Source organism: Lepidochelys kempii, chromosome 20 (assembly GCF_965140285.1).
Source record: "Lepidochelys kempii isolate rLepKem1 chromosome 20, rLepKem1.hap1, whole genome shotgun sequence".
Classification (NCBI taxonomy): Eukaryota; Metazoa; Chordata; order Testudines; family Cheloniidae; genus Lepidochelys; species Lepidochelys kempii.
Window position 1 is genome coordinate 18,133,269 of NC_136399.1, and position 19,413 is coordinate 18,152,681.

General features: G+C 59.9%; 1 pseudogene; it reads right to left on the minus strand.

Moving 5' to 3' along the window:
- Window positions 1-5,903: 5,903 nt before the first annotated feature.
- Window positions 5,904-18,886, minus strand: LOC140901055 (syntaxin-binding protein 2-like; annotated as a pseudogene).
- Between the last annotated feature and the right edge of the window lie 527 nt (window positions 18,887-19,413).

The window sequence follows — 19,413 nt, forward strand, 5'->3', positions numbered from 1 at the left end:
ACACAGCTCAGTGAATGGCGGGACTTTCCATTGCCCCCTTGGCTGGACCAACACATTCTCTCAGAGATACCCTGATACAAACAAGCTGCCCCTCTGACTTAGATTCTGCCCTCTGACCTGGCTAGTTATTGTCCATTTTTTTTGGTACATGTTGGTTTGATTAAAACATTTGTATTTATTACGTTGCTATTTGACCTTATCTTTTAGGAGGGCTCAGTGTGTTCCTGTTATCCTTGGGGAATGTTTTTGTGCCATTCTTGATATCGTGGTTTTTGTACCACGCTTCTGGAATGTGTTTCTGTGAGTCCTTTGTGGCGAGCACTGTCCAGGACTGCGCGTTTCTGCACGATCAGCGCTGGGCTGGCCAGATTCTGGGAACGTGCAAGTGGGCAGGGCCTGATGTTTGCTCACAGCAGGGAGAGGGGATACTGGGCTGGATGGGCCCTGTAGGAACCAGCCAGGCTGAGTTTCCTGCAGGGCAGAGGGAGGTGAGTGGGCCTCGTTAGATGCAGCCTGGGGGGCTGGCTGTGGTGAGGGGGTCTTGGGCTTTTGGGGGGTTCTCTGCAACAAGCTGTCTCTGTGACTGATGCTGATCACACTACGCTGCCCCCTTCTTAAAGCCCAGCCCAGCCCAGCCCAGCAGCTGGAGCCCACCCAGTAATTAGGAAATGAGATTTAATTTCAGGCAACAAAATGCCACGAAAGTGGCGGGTGAGCCGGCTTTGGGCTGTGAGGTAAGATGATAAGCAGCATCACACGGGCTGGTTGGTTGCATAATTGTGAACTTGGCTCAGGCTGGTCGCCTTCCCCACCCCCGCCCAGCCCTGGAGGTTGGGGGCCGACTCTGGGGAGGGCTGGGGAACGAGATGCTGGGTCCCTGCCCGGGAGAAGGGGTTTGCGCTGGGCATCATTCTGGGATTGCTCAGCCCCCAGCATGGCCTGGCCCAGGGCAGGGACCCAGCAGTCCATACCCACAAGGGATGGGCAGGTTGGGGACAGGGCTAGCTCAGCCTGGGTTTGGTGAACTCTGATCTTTAGACAATATTTCCCCTAGGGCCCATTGGATGCACCCGTACTGCCTACAGGGGGCACTGCTGCTGCATGGGGGTATCACCCACCCGCATCTCCTGCCTCCCACTGCCCCACCCCAAATCACCCCCTGGCACCTCCACCCATGCACTGTATACAGCTTGCAGTTACTGTAAACCTCTCCCCCTCCCTGCTACCCCCACTGCCTCCCCCCAGCCCTGCTGTAAGCCCCCCAAGTCACCCCGCTCTGCCCCAAACAATCTCCCTCCAGCAGGGTCTGCATGCAGGTCTCTGCAGGATGAGCTCTTCTGCAAGCCTGGTGCAGCTTCACCTGTCCCTGGGTCCCAGCTCCGCTCTAGTCATGATCCCCCCAATCCAGGCCCAAAGGTCTTGGGGGCCCTGGCACAGCTGGCACTGGGAGACAGGGGCATCTTGGCACCCCATTCCCACCAGCCCCCAGGGCTGGGACCAGCACAGTGATCAGCTCCCCCAGGCCCACTGCATGGGCTGATGCATGCAGCCCTCTCCAGCTGCCCTCACCAGGGCCTGGGGCAGAGCATGGCAGAGCCAGGGCAGAGGGGCTGGGCCTGTCTGCTGGACCCACCCTCCCTCCTGGCACCGACCAGGCCCATGGCCAGCTGTCTCAGGCCTGCACCCCCCTCCTGCTTCTGGGGGCAGGCTGAGGGGTACAGTGTGTGTGGCTGGGGTGCCCCTTGCTCAAGGTGCAGGCCCGGGGTGCACACGGAGCCCCAGTGGCAGCCCAGCTGTAAGGGCAGCCATGGGGGGAGCTGGCGAGCCCACAGTCGGGCAGGTGTCTCCACCGGAGCTTTTTAATTCCGCGCCCCCAATTCGCCGCCCACCTGCCTGGCAGCCGCGCAGCAATTATCCAAATGGCTGTTAATTGCGGCTGATAATTCCCCACGGGGATCAGGGATGGAAAGCTCCGCAGCTGAGCAGATTGGGGCTGGGCCCAAGCAGCAGATCCCAGGTGCCAGGGTCTCTCACCCCGTCCACAGCAGGCACGCAGTGCTGGCCGTGCTGGTGTGCCCAGCAGGGAGACAGGAGCTGGCCCAGGGGGAGGGGAAACGGGGCCTGCTGGGCTCTACGGGACTGACCTGTGCCGGGGCACGTTCCCCAGCAGGCTGCGTGTGCAATTATTAGCAGGAGTATGGGGGGAGAGAAGGATGGGCAGAGCCAGGGGGGCTGGGAGGCAGGACTCCTGGGTTCTGTGCTGAGCTCTGGGAGGGGAGTAGGGTCATAATCATAGAGTCATAGAATCATAGAATATCAGGGTTGGAAGGGACCCCAGAAGGTCATCTAGTCCAACCCCCTGCTTGAAGCAGGACCAATTCCCAGTTAAATCATCCCAGCCAGGGCTTTGTCAAGCCTGACCTTAAAAACCTCTAAGGAAGGAGATTCTACCACCTCCCTAGGTAACGCATTCCAGTGTTTCACCACCCTCCTAGTGAAAAAGTTTTTCCTAATATCCAATCTAAACCTCCCCACTGCAACTTGGGTCTAGGGGTTAGATCAGGGGCTGGGAGGCAGGACTCCTGGGTTCCATGCCCAGCTCTGCCCCCAAATCCATGTGAGTCACTCCCGCTCTGGGTGCCTGTTATTGAGGTTTCGTGTCACATGGGTGCTGCTGGGCATTTTCCAAGCCCCCTGGGGGGCTGGGATCGTCTTTTGCCAAGCCTGGGGCACTCTGAGGCTGGCAGGTGCTGGGGAGCCATGGCAGGGTGAGATGGGTAGGGGCACAGGAGGGGTGCAATGCAGAGTCTGGGCTGCAGGGGGGCGCATAGGCTGAGAGTGTCTGACCTGGCTGGTCCCCTCCTGCTGCGGAGAGGAACTGCATTTTCTCCCTCTGCCTGTCTCCCACCCAGGGCAGCCCCCAGCTGGGCTGGGAAGCAGCTGCCTGCCCTCCCGTGAACCAGCCAGGGGCACTGGGCTTGAAGGGGTGCTAGCCTAACGTGGCCTAGGCCAGGCCCAGATGATCACAAACAGGGCGCGCCCAGCCAGGCCATCCCTGCGCCGAACCTGGCTCAGCCCAGGCCCCAACCCATGGCTACATGGCCAAGTCAGTGCCCTCCAGCCCCCGGCCCTCCCCAGCTGCCTGCAATAGCTGTGCTGCTCCCCCCCCTCCACCCCTCCCGCCCCAACTGGCCTGGCTGGGACACCGCAGGTCAGGGCGGGAGGGGTCACAGGCAACCAGAGCAGTGACTCTGTGCATCCCGAAAACCTCCCAGGACCAGGGTAAGCTGGGTTTGGTCCTTGGCACAGCACAGCTCACAGGCCTGAAGCCTCCTTCCCACCTCATGGGGTGCGTGACCATGTGTGGCTGGCTGAGTGCCCCCTGGGCACCAAGGGAGCAGGGGATGGGCTGGGAGAGGGCAGGAGGGGTCACAGCCTGCGAGCAGATTGAGAGGAGAAGTTAGACAACCCCAACCCTCATGAGTGATGGGTCTGATCCCCCACCACGGTCACCCCTGCTCTGGGCCCTGATCCCCCATAATACTCCTCCGGGACCTGGGGCAGGTCCTTGACCTGGCACTGGTCTCTCACTGTCTCCAGCTGGTGGGGGTGGGGTTGCTGAGGGCGCTAACCCCCATGCCCAGTGACTACAGAGGCAGGACGAGTCTCCGAGCTGAGCCGGGGGAGCAGGGTGCGGGAAGGGTAGGAGAATGGGGCTCTCTCACAGCCCCTCCTTGGCTCCTTTCACCCTCCAACAAGGAGGGGGGTGGGGACACTGCCACTGCACCCCCAGCTGTTGGCACAGGCTAGAGGGTGCCAGAGGGGAGCCCTGGCCTGGCTGGTGGGACGAGCCTACACAGCTGCTCACACAATGCAGGTGCCAGCCAGGGCCCCAAGGGCTGGGGGCCAGCAGCAGCCGGGGTGGCGGGACCCTGGGGCAGCTCTAGGCACAGGAGGATGGAGGAGGTGGGGGTTGGGGCAAAGGCCAAGCCCTAGAGGGGGACCAAGGAGGCAGGTGTTCTGTCCCACATCTGAGCGGGAAGCAGGGGCTAGTGGTTAGAGCAGGGGCTGGGACGCAGAGGGCTGGGTTCCAGCGCTGATTCTGGGAGGGGCAGGGGCTGGGTGGGTATGGTTCCCTGTGGGGCCAGCCTGGGGGCTGGGCCCTGGTGCTCGCTCAGTGCCTGTCCCAACCCCACACTTGATGGGGATCCCATAGCTAGCTTGGGGGAACTCCTGAGGCTCCCTCCTGGTCCCCCTGGCACACGGACCAGAGGCAGAACAAGGCACTAGGAGCAGGGGGACACAGGGAACTGTGGAGGTTCTGGGGCACGGCTGGGTGAGCCAGCACTGCACCAGCAGGGGGCGACCACAGGCCAGAGCAGAGCTGCCCCCAGGCCCTGGTCCAACAGTGAAAGGAGCAGCCACTGCCCCACCCTGCTCCTGGGTGCGGGGAGGCAGCGCTGGCCTGGTGACTTGGAGCCAGGACGCCTGGGACCTGCAGCAGGGCTGGAGGGGGAGTTGGGGAGATCCCGCTCCCTGGGCCCTCAGCCACCTGCCCCGCCCTGTGCCCTCCCTTCCCCTGCCTGTGAACAGCAGCAGAGACCTCGGCCAGCCTTTGGCAATGCACTTCATTGGCCCAGGCACATGCCCAGCAGGGCAGTAGCCGGGGGCAGGGCCAGCACTGACTTTGTGATAATGGGTGGGGGAGGGGCAGGGGCTCAGAGCTGCGAACAAACAAACTCTCCCCCTGCGCCCCCCACCCCCTGGAGGTCACTCCCAGTAAAGGAGGTCACTGCCTTTACCTGGGATCACTCCTGCCAGCGCTTGCCCCAGCACAGCCCGCCTGGCAGGCAAGAGGGAGAGGATCTCTAGGGCCCGTGGGATTCAGGGGGTGAGGCTTGGCTCAGGGCTTGATCAGACCCAAGGGGGCTGGAGCTGGCTGCCTCAGATGGAGCTGGGGCTCCAGGTGCCCAGGGCGTGGCTCTGATACCCAGGGAAAGGCAGTGGGGAGGTGTCTGCACTGGGCAGGGGCATTTGATCCAGGCCCATCAGGTGGCGAGCCCGCTCTGCCCTGCTGCTAGGGTGACCAGACAGCAAGTGTGAAAAATAGGGACAAGGGGTGGGGGGTAATAAGAGCCTAGATAAGAAAAAGCTCCGAATATCAGGACTCTCCCTATAAAATCGGGACATCTGGTCACTCTACCTGCTCCTGACCAACCCTGGACGCGCCTCCTACGCAGTCCTGGCTCCACCCCCACTTACTTGGGCACTCTGACTGCAACTCCTGCTAGGACCCCTCCCACCTTCGGGAGCCGAGGTCCCCACTGGGGGACAGGGCCAAGAGGCCAGGGTGCCAGGCTGTGATGGGAGGGGTGCAGGGACCAGGGCTGGGCCAGCACCCCAAGGCGGTGAATGGGGATGATATGGGGGCAGAAGGGGGGTTCTCTTTAATCCTTTGCAGACTGGACAGACACAGCTTGGGGCTCAGTGGCTGGGTCACAACCGCCCCAAAGCCAGATGGTGGTAGCAGCCTCTGCGTGCCCCGCATCACTAGCGGAGGGCTGACAGGAGGGGGAGGGGGAGGTGCTGTGCTTTGGGTCCCAGGCAGGGGAGGTAGGAATGGCTGAAGCTGGTAGATAATGGAGCCAGACTCTGCCCCTACCCCATCAGGGGCAGGGTGGCCACAGGGCACAAAGGGTGACAGCCCTAGAGGCTGTGCCAGAGGGAGGGAGCCTGGCCTGCCCTCTGCCCTAAAAGCCAAGGAGTCATTCCCCCCCCCCCCCAAGAACTGACACCGCAGCCAGGAGTAGGGGGGAAGGTGCCTTGTTGAGAAGAGGAGGTGGAGCTGGGGACAGCGAGCTGGAGCTGTGGGGGGCAGAGTCTCTGGGGGGAGGGGGCTGCCTCTAGGCCTCCTCGGGGTCTAGCTGGTTGAGGGTTTGGATGTCATCCAGGAAGCGCTTGGGGGTCAGGATGTGACTGGAACCTGGGGGAGAGAGAGGTGGTTGGCAGCGGTTGGCACAGTGGCGCGGGTATGAGGCTGGCATCACCATCACCCCCATTTTTGCAGCTGGACCCTGCTCTAGTGCAGGAGGGGAGGGACTCTCTCCTACCCCCTGTTGTTGTACCAATAAAATAAAAACCAGCAGGATCTTATTAAAGGGAAAAGGCAAAATGCCACATTTATTGTAAATATAATAAAGAAATATAAAACTCACACTGTCCTATCGTTACTTATTCCTTACTTAATTATATATATATCTATATATTCATTCATTCATTCATTCATTCATTCATACCAGTTCTGCATAGGGGTTTATAGTTACCAGCCTAGAGGTTGCTCGTGACAGGGTACTGGCCAGGTAACCTGTACACGAGAGTGGAGCCGAGTCCATGTCAGATGCGCATCCGATGCTCCTGAAGGGTAGTGGCAGAACTGGAGACTCAAAGTTCTCAGTCCTTAGTGTCCATTTTTATAGGAATTTCTTCCTATGCCAGTCCGTGGAATTTGCTTTGTCATATTGTTAGTCATGACTGCTCCAGGACGGCTGTCAGGTGCTCATCAGCTTTCTTCATCCTTTGAATTGGTCGGGTGGATCCCAGTTTGCCCTCCGGTGGGGTTCTCTGGTTGTCTCCACCTGGCGTCTTCTTCGGCCAATCGATGTTAAATTCCTAGGCTGGCACTTCCCTGTTTATTCAAAACCCACCATTCATTCACATACATTCCTTACTTTAATAAAAAAACCACATTTCTCATTTCACCGAGTATTGTTATTTTATTTGAGACTCCCTGTCTCTTGACATTCCTTCGGTATTGCCTTTCTTTTATTATACAAAGGTGTTATTTATTTGAGACTCCCCGTTTTTTTAACATTCCTGATCCAAACTATAGAAGGTGGGAGTCTCTATGTGACATTTCTATGAGCGCCGCTCCAATTCGCGGTTCTTCATGGGTGTTACAAACAAGCATGTCAATCTCCATTACAAAGTATCCGTTTGCAAAGTAGAGCCAATTGAACATAAAGTGAAGTTAGTTAAAAAGCATGTCAATCTCCATTACAATCAATGGAAAGCGCCAATACAGAGAAAGCAGAGTCAATTAAGCCGTTTAGTTTTACAAGCGTCCATCTTAATAACAAGTGAGAAAGTATCAATTCAGAGTCAATATGAGCGGTTTGGTTTTCCAAGCGTCCATCTTAATAACAAGTGAGAGAAAGTATCAATTTAGAGAAAGCAAAGCCAATTGAGTGGTTTGCAAGGTACGGTTTGCAAGCTTTAATACAGAATTGTAAATCAATATTGCAGATTTACAATTATGTCAAAAAGAAGAATTATAAATGCAGATTTAATAAATATTATAAATCAATATTGCAGGTTTACAATTTCTTATGAACAGAATCACAAATATTGGAATATGCCTACACTGTGGCCTGGCACCGCACCCCTCGTGCTGCTGTACCCTGCACAGCCAGGCAAGAATCCACGCGCTGACAGTGTTCCTCACCCTTGGGTCTTCGAGGGGTGTGTGCAGGGGGTGAGCCATATCCCTATGGGAGTTACTGGGGGTGTCTGACTGGGCCCCCACACATGGTCCCTGGGCAATGAGAGGCCTGGGGAGCCAGCGGCCAGGAGATCAGGTGGCTAGATACAGGCCTTGTGGGACAAGCACATCTGTTCCCAGACCCCTGGGTGCGGGAGGACAGAGGGTAGCATGGGCCCCCTGTGGGTGCTGGGCAGGCAGTTTTAGGGTCTCCCCCACCCAGGGGTCCCAACTGTCCCTGACCTGGGCATTCCAGCCACCCTTCCCCCCAGGACTCGCCCTACTCACCGATCACCACCTCCCACTTGCCCCTGGTGGCCGGGGTCAATTCGTAGGCGCAGCGCATCTCAGACATGGACACCCCACCCAGCACGTAGATGATGAGGCGCGGGCCCATCTGGTACTCAGTCGCTGGCTTGTTCTTGTGCCAATGCCTGAAGCAGGAGCTGGGGGAGAGAGGGGCAGTGTGGATACCAGGGGCTCGCTGAGGGAATGCCAGGTGTAGGGGTGGGCACTGCCCAAAGCGGGGGCTGGGGGGAGAGAGGGGCAGTGTGGATACTAGGGGCTCGCTGAGGGAATGCCGCATGGAAGGGCAGGGCCTGGAGGAGGTTGGGAGGCAGAAGGGAGTAGGGGAGGGTGGCACCTGCCCTGGGCTGGGGGTGCTGTCTAAAGCTCGTCCAGTCCCTTTCCTCTATCCTGGACCCTGGTGTGTTGAGGGACTGCTGGGGCGTGGGGGACACGGTAAGAGGGGTCCAGGGCTCCAGGCTCTTGGGCACCCCCTCCCCTGCAGAGGACAGGGCCCTGGCCATGCACTCCCAGGCACAGAGGCTCCCACACCCTGGGGTGTGTGTGTCAGGGCTCTGCTGTCCACAGCCCAGCCAGGCTCAGCCTTACCTGACAGCAGCCTGGGAGCTGGTGGTAGGGACCGGGTCTGACACGAAGGGCCACAGACTCTTGTCCAGTTTGTCCTCAAGGATGTCCTGGCAGGGGAGGACAGATCAGCAGGGGCCAAGCAGCAGGAACCTCTGACCTGGTGGCCAAGCCAGGCCCCATTGGGGCGGAGGGGCTGAGATGGCTCCTCACTCAATGATTGACAGTCCCTGGGGGGGAGCAGCCTGGGGCCCACTTTCCAGGGTGGGGCATGGGGAGCCAGCAAAGAGCACGCTGACTCCTCCAGTGATGCCCCCAACTCTCCACATCCCCCTCAGCTGCTCAGTGCCCTGCTGTGACCTGCCTACCCATCCACCGTTATGGGGAGGGCAGAGACCTCCTGCAGCCGGATCCAGGGCCCCTCACTTGGGGTGGGGGAGGCAGGGGGCTGCCCTCAGTGCCCCTTCCCTGCTGCGGGCAGATCCAGGCCCTGCCTCTTGCTCCATGAGGTGTGTCCCAGCCACGCAGGGGGCCCAGGCTATGATACATCCTAATGCCACATAATAGGGGCTTTTACATTAGTCCGCTGCTTTGACTTGTACAGGGAAGCTTAAGGCCTGCCAAGCTGTGGCTGGCGCAGAAGGGGGCGCCCCTGATTGGATTATGCATGGGACTGAGGTTACTGCAACTACCTGCCCCAAAATCCCACAGGAGGAACCATCACAATGCTGGAACAGGGGCCTGGGAGCCTCCCACCTCTGATCTGCCAGGGACAGGAGCTCTGGTCGGGGGGTTAATTCTTGGCCTGGAGGAGCCCCAAGCCAGTAGGTTGAAGGCAACTAAGTGTGCCCCCCACCCCCTTGAGGAGTGCCCCACAGGACTGGGTGATGAGGGGCTCAGCCCCCAGTAAGGGTGGGGGGAAGGAGTGACCATGTCACCTTTCACAAGCTAAGCAGGTTTGGGCCCAGGCAGTGCTTGGATAGGAGACCTCTAAGGAAAAGCCACTGGGTGCTGGGAGGTGCGAGTGAGTCAGCAGAGGGTGCTCTATGACCCCAGGGAGTGGGCGGGGGGCTCTGCAGGGGGTGCTCTCCCCGGTCAGTCAGTGACCAGTACTGTGCTGCAGGAGTTCATCCTTTAGATGAACGTCACACAGCTGCTCCTCACTGGAGGTTAGACCAAGGACCCTGCCAGCCATTCAGATTCCAGTGCCAGTCACGACAGTGTGCTGCCTGGATCCTCTGCACTTCCAGCCCCACACACTGATCACCTCCTGCCCTAGACTCTTGGGCAGCGCTGCTGGGCGGCTGTTAACAGCTGCCTGCCACTCCTTAGGAAGAATTCAGCCCTGGTGAGGAACCCCTGTATATACTGCCCATACCCCACCCCAGAGCTGGCAGCATCTCAGCACCGGGTAAGACAACTCCCCTGCACTCGTGTCTATGATTTAAGACCCCTAAGGATGGCAGCAGGAGAGGACTCGCTGATGAGCCCCTCACATGGCTAGAGCCCTGCGCAGATACAAAAATGTGGATGTGCATCAGCCTGCGATCCACAAGCCGCCTTTTACCTGTATCCGCATCCACACCGACAGCAGCTAGCGAGGGTGGGGAAGGGGTCTTGCAGGGAAGAGGCAGTGTGGAGGGGGCAGGGTCTCTAGGAGAAGGGGCAGCTTGGAGGGGGCGGGGTCTCAAGAAGGGGCAGTGTGGGGGCGGGGTCTTGAGGAGAAGGGGCAGTGTGGAGGGGGTGGGGGCTGGGGGGGGAAGGGGTTTCTCATCACGTGCCGCTCCTGGGGGGTCACGAGTGTACACGGCAGCAGCAGAGCATGTTGCATCACAGTGGGGTGGAGGGGTGGGGTGCCGGGCCCCACCCTCTCCAATCCCAAATCCTGCTGCTCAGGAGCTGGTGGGGACACTGGTGCTGCTCGAGCTGCTGGACAGGAAGCCGCGCGGTGGGGCGAGTGGGTGCCGGACAGCCCCAACTCCGACGTGTTGCCTAGCCACTGGCTGTGGGCCGGCGGCCCCGAGTGCCCTGCGTCCCCCGGGCTGCCTGAGCCAGATGCCGCGGGCCAGGCGCTGCTGGGGAGTACAGCCCTGCACGGTTGTATCTGCAGCCAATCCACTATCCGCAGAAATGGGGCACGGATATGCAGGGCTCTACACATGGCTGCCCCCAAACCACCCCCTTGGGCCCAGCCTGCCAGGTGTGACCCCAGTCCCCAAGGCCAGGAAGCAGATGTCCCGGTACCTCCATGATGTCCTTGAGCATGGGGATCCAGTGGGAGAGCTGGTAGCTGGACTCCAGCCGCGCTTTCCTCTTCGGTCGCAGCTGCCTGCTCTGGGGGAGGAAGGGAGAGGGGGTGAGAGGCAGCAGGGAGGAGGTGCGGGCTGGGAACGGGGGCAGACAGGGAGAGCGTGGCCTACCTGAGTCGCGCCAGCCAGGCTGGCAGGGGAGAGGCAGAGAAAACAGAATGGATCACTGAGTGAGAGAGAGAGAGAGAGAGAGAGAGACTGATGGGAGAACAGAGCTGCTTCCCCTCATTCGCCGCATGGCCACCCCAAGCAGTGGTCACCAGCTCCAGCTCGCTGGCGATCTGAGGTCCTGACTCCCAGTATCCTCTGCCAGGGCAGAAGAAGTCACCCCAGATGGGGAGTAACTCGGGGTCACCCTCCTATGGGGAGGGCGTCACCCCACTGTACAGGGACAGAGGCCACCTCTGTGCTGGGAGTAGGTCACTGCCATAGGGCGGCACCTCCAGGATGGCCTGGGCTCCCCTGTGCAGCACAGATCTGCCCCCTGGCATGAGTACAGCTGCTGCCCCCTGGCTCCAGTCCCTTACCCCAGGCGTGAGAGAGATGCCCAGGAACAGCATGTTGTGGATGATGTCTCTCTGCTGCTGGATGTTGGCATGCTGGATCAGCTTGGTGAGGTTCTCCTTGTCCACACCTGCACGGGGACAGACAGGTCAGCCCTAGCACCCCTGGGACGCACCCACAGCCCAGGCACACGAGTCCGTGGCCCCAGGAGTCCTAGTTCCCCGATCAAATCCTGAGATCCTGCTCTTCCCACCCCTCTCAGAGCTGGGGGTAAACCCAGGAGTCCTGGCTCCCAGGCCCCCTCTATCCCACTAGACCCCACTGCCCTCCCAGAGCTGAGCATAAAACCCAGGAGTCCTGGCTCCCAGAACCATCCGCTCTAACCCACTGAACCCCACACAGTTAATGATCGAATTTAGGTTCTTGCTGCTCCTCCCTCAACAGGTTCTCTCGGGCGCTGGGGTCAGGGGTCTCTCTAGTTCCCCCTGGCAGTGCAATGGGAGCCCCCGTCCCCCTGATCTGGGCTATTCCTATTCCTGCCTCTGCCACCTACTCCTGGCATGCTGCTCCATGCCTCAGTTTCCCCCGTGTAACATGGGGATAGTGCTTTCACCTGTGACAGGGAGGCTTGGCAAGAGCCTCAGGAATATCCCTGGGGGGACTCAACGGGAGTCACAGCAGCAGGGTGTGCACAGAGCAGGATTTTCCCTCCCCAGCGCCGCTATCAGCTCCTGAGAATAGCCCAGATCAGACTGGGGCTGCAGGCTGGAGCCAGCTCTGCTGCAGCAAGTAGCTCCGGTGGTTAACAAGCATGCTGTCAGTCTCTTCCCTGGGTAGATGGTTTGGGCAGCCAGGTGTGTGCCAGGCTCCCCTCTGGAGGCAGGCCTGTACTGCCAGCTGTGAGTTACAGAGCATCTGTGCCATGGGAGCCAGCTATCCCAGAGGGGGCCCCCCTGCCCGAGATTGGTAGCATTATCTCCCTTTTACAGATGTGGAAACTGAGGGGTAAATAGGGGAGGTGACTTGCCCAGAAGGGCTGTGGCCATTAATCCAGCCACACAGGGAATGCTATTGTTCTGCCAACCCCTCAGGATCTCCAAGGGTGTCTAGACCCCACCCCTCCCCCCGCCAGGATCTCCGAGCAGGTTCTAAATCACTCCTCCCTCCTTCTACTTCTCATGTGCTCCCCCGCGGCTCTGTCCCATGGCAAGGGCGTGGCCAGCACAGCTCGCTCACCTCTCCCATGCTGGGCTCGTATGCCTTGAACGCCTTGAGTTTGGCCAGCACAGCGTGCACCAAGTGGAAGTTATTTTCATGGTCCCTGCAGCAAAGACAAACCCTGTGGGTCAGAAACAGCTCCTCCCCCAGGGGCACATGCACTTCCTGTAGGAGGTAACCAGGTACCCTCGCCCTTTGGGCACACTCACTTCCTGTAGAGGATGGCTGGGTACTTCTCCATGGCACACTCACTTCCTATAGGGGATACCTGGGTACCCTTTCCCCTGGGCACACTCACTTCCTGTAGTGGATGGCTGGATACTCCTCCAGGGTTTCACACAATGTGGCAATCTGCTCTGCCAGATTCTCCATCTGCTTGTTCTTTTCGAAAAAGCGGTAGGGGCTGAACCAGTTGTGGAAGCTCTATGGCCTGTCCAGGGAGTACACCTTGGGGACAGGGGAGAGCAGAGATCAGACCCCAGTGCCAACTGCTTGCAGCCAGGCCAGCTGTGCCCCATAGACGCGCTGTTGGATCAGGCCAGCCTGGTGGAGCTGTAGCGAGCCCCTAGTGAGGAAGAGATCCCTTTGCCAGTGCCACTCCTGTTGTGGTAGAGGGATAGCGAGCCAGAGATTCATGTACCAGCCTGGGATAAAGATGCCCCAGGTTCAGGTCCTTACTTGGCTGCAGACTCCCAGGTGTCCTCAATGTTGGGGGAAGGGGCTTGGCGACGCTTCTCGTCTGGCGAAAGCCCCAGCATAGCCACGGGCAAACCCGGCATCAAGGCGCGTCTGCCGCTGTCGCTTATTTCACTGGCCGAACAGAACGAGCCATGGGGACAAAAGTGCTTGGACACCAATAAATAGTATCGGCCCATGAAGGGTTTGCTGGCGCAACGGGACGGGTGAGCCAGCATAGCCTCCTGACGGACACTCAGCTTCTACCAGCCAAAGCTTCTCTTGGCACAGCTGGCACCGGTACCCCGGATGAAATCAGCTAGAGTGGCGAAAGGACTGCTTTGCCAGCGTAACGGCACCTACCCAGGGGCTCTGCCACCACAGCTGCATCAGTTACAGGGGGATTTTTTCTCTCATGTCCCCGTAACAAACCCATACCAACAAAGCTTTTGTATGTAGACCAGGCTCATGTCTCTCTGTGCCTCAGTTTCCCCATCAATGCAATGGGGCTGACACCCCAGTCCTGCCCCTCAGGGGCAGGAGGGGGGAAATCCACTGATGACACAAGGAGGGGATGGGGTGGTTGGGTAAAGGGCAGGCGTGTAGAGTATCGGGCTGTCTTGCAGGCCTAGTATAAACCACCAGTAAGAGCTGGTAAAGCCAGGGAGGCAGGGCCCTCCTCCCCCATACATCTACCATCCCCACCAGGTGCAAGCCAGCGATTCCAGGTCTCACAGGGTGTGAGCAGCCAGCTAGTCCCTGCTGCCCTGTGCTGGCGTCAAACCCGGGGCCCTAGAAGGGAAAGGTTCCCCCGCCAAGCCACATGAACCACTAAGGGTGGGGTGTCGTACGTCACCATCCGCCGCGCGGACCTGCTCCTCCAAAGCCCGGCCACCCCTCACCCGGCTCTCGTAAGGCAGGAAGGCCATGTTGATCTCCTTGAGGGTTTTGATGACCTTGGTGATCCGTGACTTCCTCAGCTCCTTGAACAGAGGCTCAGGACAGGCTGCAAGGCAGAGGCAGTGGGTGGGAGTGACAGGCACAGGGCTCAGGACCCCCAGCACAGCACCAGCCCCCACGGACGGGGCCAGACCGGGCACAGCAGGGGCAGTAGTGCTGCACGCCTGTGGGGAACCTGGGCGAGCCAGCAGGGCCACACAGGAGTCAACGATGAGTCCAGCCCCCCCGAACCAGAGTCATGCCGGGTTCTTGCCTTCTGCAGCATCAGCAGCGAGGGGGAGCCACAATCTCTCCTACGCAGCCCCTGTCTCACACCCTGCCCTCAGCCCCCCGGCAGGGCTGAGTGACCAGAGTGTACAACATAGGATGATGCACAAGGAGGAACAGGGACTTGGGCTCCCCCTGCCGCTGTAATGGGGAGAAGCAGATCTGACCCTGACACACTGGGTATTCTGGTGCTGTCCCATCCCCCCACCGAGTTGGGACTGATGGAGCAATGCATGCTGGGAATGGTAGCCAGAGGCCTCCTTTCTGGGCACATGCTGCAGGTGTCTGTGAGCCGTGCTGGCTGGAGGCAGGCCCGTGGGGGAGAAGGGGGGGAAGGGATAGGTGGCGTCATAGAATCATAGAATATCAGGGTTGGAAGGGACCCCAGAAGGTCATCTAGTCCAACCCCCTGCTCGAAGCAGGACCAATTCCCAGTTAAATCATCTCAGCCAGGGCTTTGTCAAGCCTGACCTCATTCGGTCTGGCCTGCTGGGGCTGCATCCCCTGCAGGAGGGCAGAGCATAATCAGGGTGCTGCGCACTGGCCTGCCGGCAGAGAGAGTCTCCCCCACCCCCAGGCTCCAGTGTGCCGCTGTCCAGGCTCCCAGCTGGGGGATCCCCCGACCCCCGATACTCACGGCTGAGGAAGAAGACGTGAACTGCCTTGTAGTTGAAGGTGGGGGTGCCCTGGAAGTCATTGATCAAAGCCTGCACCAACTGCAAAGGGGGAAGAAAGGGTGTGTCAGCACCTGCCGAGGCCCCTCCCTGCTGCTCAAATGGCCCAGCCCATGCCCAGCCCCTGGGGACTCAGGGCCTAGCATGATGCCATCAGGAGGTGGGCTGGTTTTTACCCCCCTGGCTCTGGGCTCCCTCCCCACCTGGAGCAGGGCTTGTCCCCATGTGCCCGGGACATCCTTAGGGCCCAGTCATGTCTCTCGCTGCCACAGAAGTGTCCATGCCCGGCCACAGATGGGGCCTGGCATTGCCTTGCTGCTGAACTAAGTGGGCTCTGAGCAGTGCCCAGGGAACAGCCGGCCGAGCAGCAATCCCAGGCAACTACCATCAGGGCCCCCTCCCTCCCCGGGCGCCATGCTGGGCACCTGCAGCTTCGCCACGCCAGCTAGCCTGGCAGGGTGTTTGGAACCTGTTCAGACCCCTCGACCAGCCATTGTGACAGGTGAGAACCTGGCTGCCCTGTCCCAAGCCCCAGGCCCCAGCTTGCAGTCCTCTCCTACAGCGCTCCCTCCGCGGGCAGCCCCTGCGGGTTCTGGGCTTCACCCTGCTCTGCCAGCGCCCCCTGCCCCTGGTCTCCCTCCACTCACCTTGCTGCTGCAGATGCAGGAGCCTCCTCCCCAACAGCCCCTGCTCCCTGAGCCTCTGCCTCATCGAGTCTCCTTCGCTTTGAGTCTCAGCTGAGGTCGCCTCTCTCCGCCTGCTGCACCTGCCCATCCAATCCCCACAGGATTGCACTGCGGAGAGGTCTGGGGGACAGTCTGTGCCTCACGTGGCAAAGAACATGAAGCCCAGCTCCGGGGAAGCAGCCTCCTAGGGAGCCCCTACTGGCCCCATTCCCATCCTGACGTTGTGCTGCGCACAGAGAAATGGAACGAGGGGAGTCTCCGTGTTCCCCTAGGAAAGCCCTGTAGGCCATTGGCCCAACATCTCCACCACCTTCCTGCCGTGCCGAATGCTCCCTCTGCCGCACCGGCCTAACCCGCTGCTCCACATCCCCCGGCCCAGTCCATGCCGGGGGCTCAATAACCTGCCTGGCCAATGGTGCATACTGCCCCATGCTTGGCACTCTCCTGCTCCTCCTCCCACCCAGGCTGATTCACTGGTCCCAGTGGTCTGATCCGGTGTGTGTGTGTGGGGGAGATATGGGGCTAGCTGGACAAGCTGGGTCTGATCCAGCGCGGTGGGAAGGCAGACATACCCAAGCCTAGCTGGGGACGGATGATGGGCTAGACAGAGCAGGGATCTGATCCAGCCTGGAAAAGCTCAGGTTCCTAATGAATCTCAAGAGGCTGGAGGGGGAGGAGCATGATATATGGATACAGCATATCCCCAGGGGGACACCAGGGCAACAGGTTCGGCCTCCTTACCTTCCATTCTCTTTCCTTCTTCACGAGGACAACGCTGAGGATCTCTGCGAGGGAAAGAGACGGGGATTAGTGGTGGGGCTCAGACGGGACGGCTGTGCCCTGAGCCAGGACCCACTGGCTGGTGGAAGGACGCCTCGGGGAAGTGGCTCAGAGACTGCTCTCAGGCCAGATAGTGTTGTGCTCCTAGCAGAGCCCCCAGTCAGCGATCGTGGTGGGGTGACAGGCTAGATGGGCCATGGGTCTGATCCCCCTTCCTTTCTGCCAGGCTGGATACGAGCGCAGCTGAACTAAGGATCTGGCCCCGTGCAGGAAGAAAACAGATCCTGTCCAGCACCTCTTGACTGGAGGGGATCCAGGGACCCTCACTGTGTATGGGGGACAGCAACACAACAAAGACTTCAAATTCTGAGTCCTGCACATAGAACCCCTCCAAGGCATGCCCCACTCAGGGAACTGCTGGCCTGTCTCCTGGGCACCTTCCACAGCCCAGCTAAGCAATTAGATAGTCAGCTCTTCGGGCCAAGCACCATCTTTTTGTTGGTGATGACTGGCGCTCCTGGGCACCACTGTAATACACCTAATGAATAATGTACAACGCCTTGCAAAATGGGGCCTTGGTCCATGACTGGGACTCCTGGGTGCTACCATAATACATCTGTTTGTTTTACCCCTACGAAGCACCTGATTCTGGCTGGCCCCGTAGGGCAATAGCCCCGAGACCCTGACCTGTGCTCTCACTCTCACTCCCACTCCCGGTAGCTGGTGTGCGTGAGTGCACTGCCCAACACACTATGTTTCCCCCATAACTCAAGCAATGCCTCTCCCTACCCCACCTCTAGCCCATCAGGACTTGGCTGCTTGGTCCTAATGAGGCTCCAGGGGCTATTCTGCACCAGGACGCGCTGGCCTCCCTGCTGCTTTCCTGCAGTCCTTTACACCTGCGGCATGCGGACGCCCCGTTCACTGGGGCACGTGGGGCTCGAGTGCACGGTAAGGGGCTGGCAGCACAGACTGGATCTAGACATGGCGAAGGCAGACACAAACCTGCTTTCTCCACGCATTTCGACCCTGAACTGCAGCTACACCCCCCCCTCCCCACGCCAGCCCTGGACTGCCCCCACCAGCTGTGCCAGTGCCCCTCACTACTGACTGGAGCCCTTGCTATCCCAGCCCTGGCTCCCACCCACTCCCAGCTCCGCCAGTGCCCCTCACTCCTGTCCACAGCCCCCTGCTATGCCAGCCCTGATCTGTCCCCCACCAGCTCTGCCTCACTCCTGACCTGCAGCTATTCCAGTCCTGGGATCCCTGCCTCACGGCTCTGCAGATGCCCCTCACTCCTGACTGCAGCCCCCTGCTATCCCAGCCCTTTGCTTACCCCCCCCATTCCCAGCTCCACCAGTGCCCCTCACTCCTGACCCGCAGCTATTCCAGTCCTGGGTTCCCCCCCTCACAGCTCTCAGATGCCCTTCACTCCTGACCCGCAGCCCCCTGCTATTCCTGTTCAGAGACCCCTCTTGAACCAGGGCAGTATGGCCCACCCCAAGTATTCAGAAGTCACATGTCAGGCCCTCCTAATTGTGCGATTTAGTGAGGAAAAGCTAAGAGAAGAGCTAAGGGTTATTAGCACCACCGGCCGTCCTGAGCTGTGGGCCACTTTTGCTCTGTCCCAGTTCTGGGGGCAACCATGGAACATCAGAACTGAATCCACTTTGCAAGGGTCTTTTAAACCCCAGGTCTGTGGTCTGGATTTAGCCACAGGCCCCGTCCACTGCAGCCTGGGCTGGAGATTCAGCAGTGGGTTGGGCTTCTGAAGTAACAGAAGTGGGTTGGGCTTCTGAAGTGTAAGGCTTTACCTTGATCTCTCCTACATTACAGCTATAGCCTACGCCAGCTCTGTGTTGGGGCCGGGCAGAAGTGTACTGCTTTACTATGTTACGAAGTGGCTATGACGTCATTTTTCTCCTTGCGCGCAGCCGTTACCCGTTCTGACAGGCTGTTTATAATGCTAACTTTACTAGTTTTCAGAGGTTGTCGGGGGTCGGGGGGGGGGGGGAATGTGCAAGGTGGAAGTTTCGCCTAGTGCACAAAATATCCTTGCACTGGCCCTGGTGGGAGTCATCCTGATGGAAAGAGATGACGACGATGACGCCCCCACAAAATGCAGCTCCTATGGGAGGGGGCAGCCCTTGGGGGTGGGGCAGACAGCCTCCTCCCCTTCCTGGTGTGTGACAGGCAGGCGGGGGGGAGCTCTCTGCTCCGACTGACTCCTAATCCTCCCCGAGGGTGAGACACACCCAGGAGCACCCCTCCCAGGGCTCCCCAACTGGGCCCTGCCCCCCCAGACCCACACCCAACCAGACCCTGCCCCCGACCGGCTCCACACTCAGACCCCCCGGCTCCGCACTCACTCTTGCGCACCACCGCCTTCAGTCCGGACGGGGCCATCTCCGCCTCTTGCCACGTCCCCTCGAGCCCTGTGGGTAGAAGTAGGACTCAGCTGTGTGCGGGGTGGGGCTGGAGTCAGGACTCCTGGGTCCTGCCCCGGCTCTGCTCCTGTCCTTGGGCACGCCCTGGCCTCTCCCTGCCATGCTCTGGGGAGTGTCTGTGACGCTGGACGACGGCCCCTAGTGACGCTGAAATCAGTCACTGGTGGATGGGCCCGGCCCCCCCTTGTGTCACTGATGGACGGGCCCAGCCCCCCCAGTGACTGATTTCAGTATAAAGCAACTGGGGTGCTGGCGGGTCGATGTCTGCGAGGCTGAAGACGGCCGAACGCCGCAGCCCCCCACTTCTGGCGCTGCGAGGGCTGGGCCTGGGCACCAAGGGGCGGGCGCCCAGTGACAGGGCCACGCAGGTCCCCACTGAACCCCCACCTGGTCATGTGGGGCGCAGAGGGAGGCGGGGGCCTCGGGCAGGGTTAAAGCGAGGACTGGGTTGGGGTAGTGGGTCCTCAGCCCACTCCAGTCAGGGCC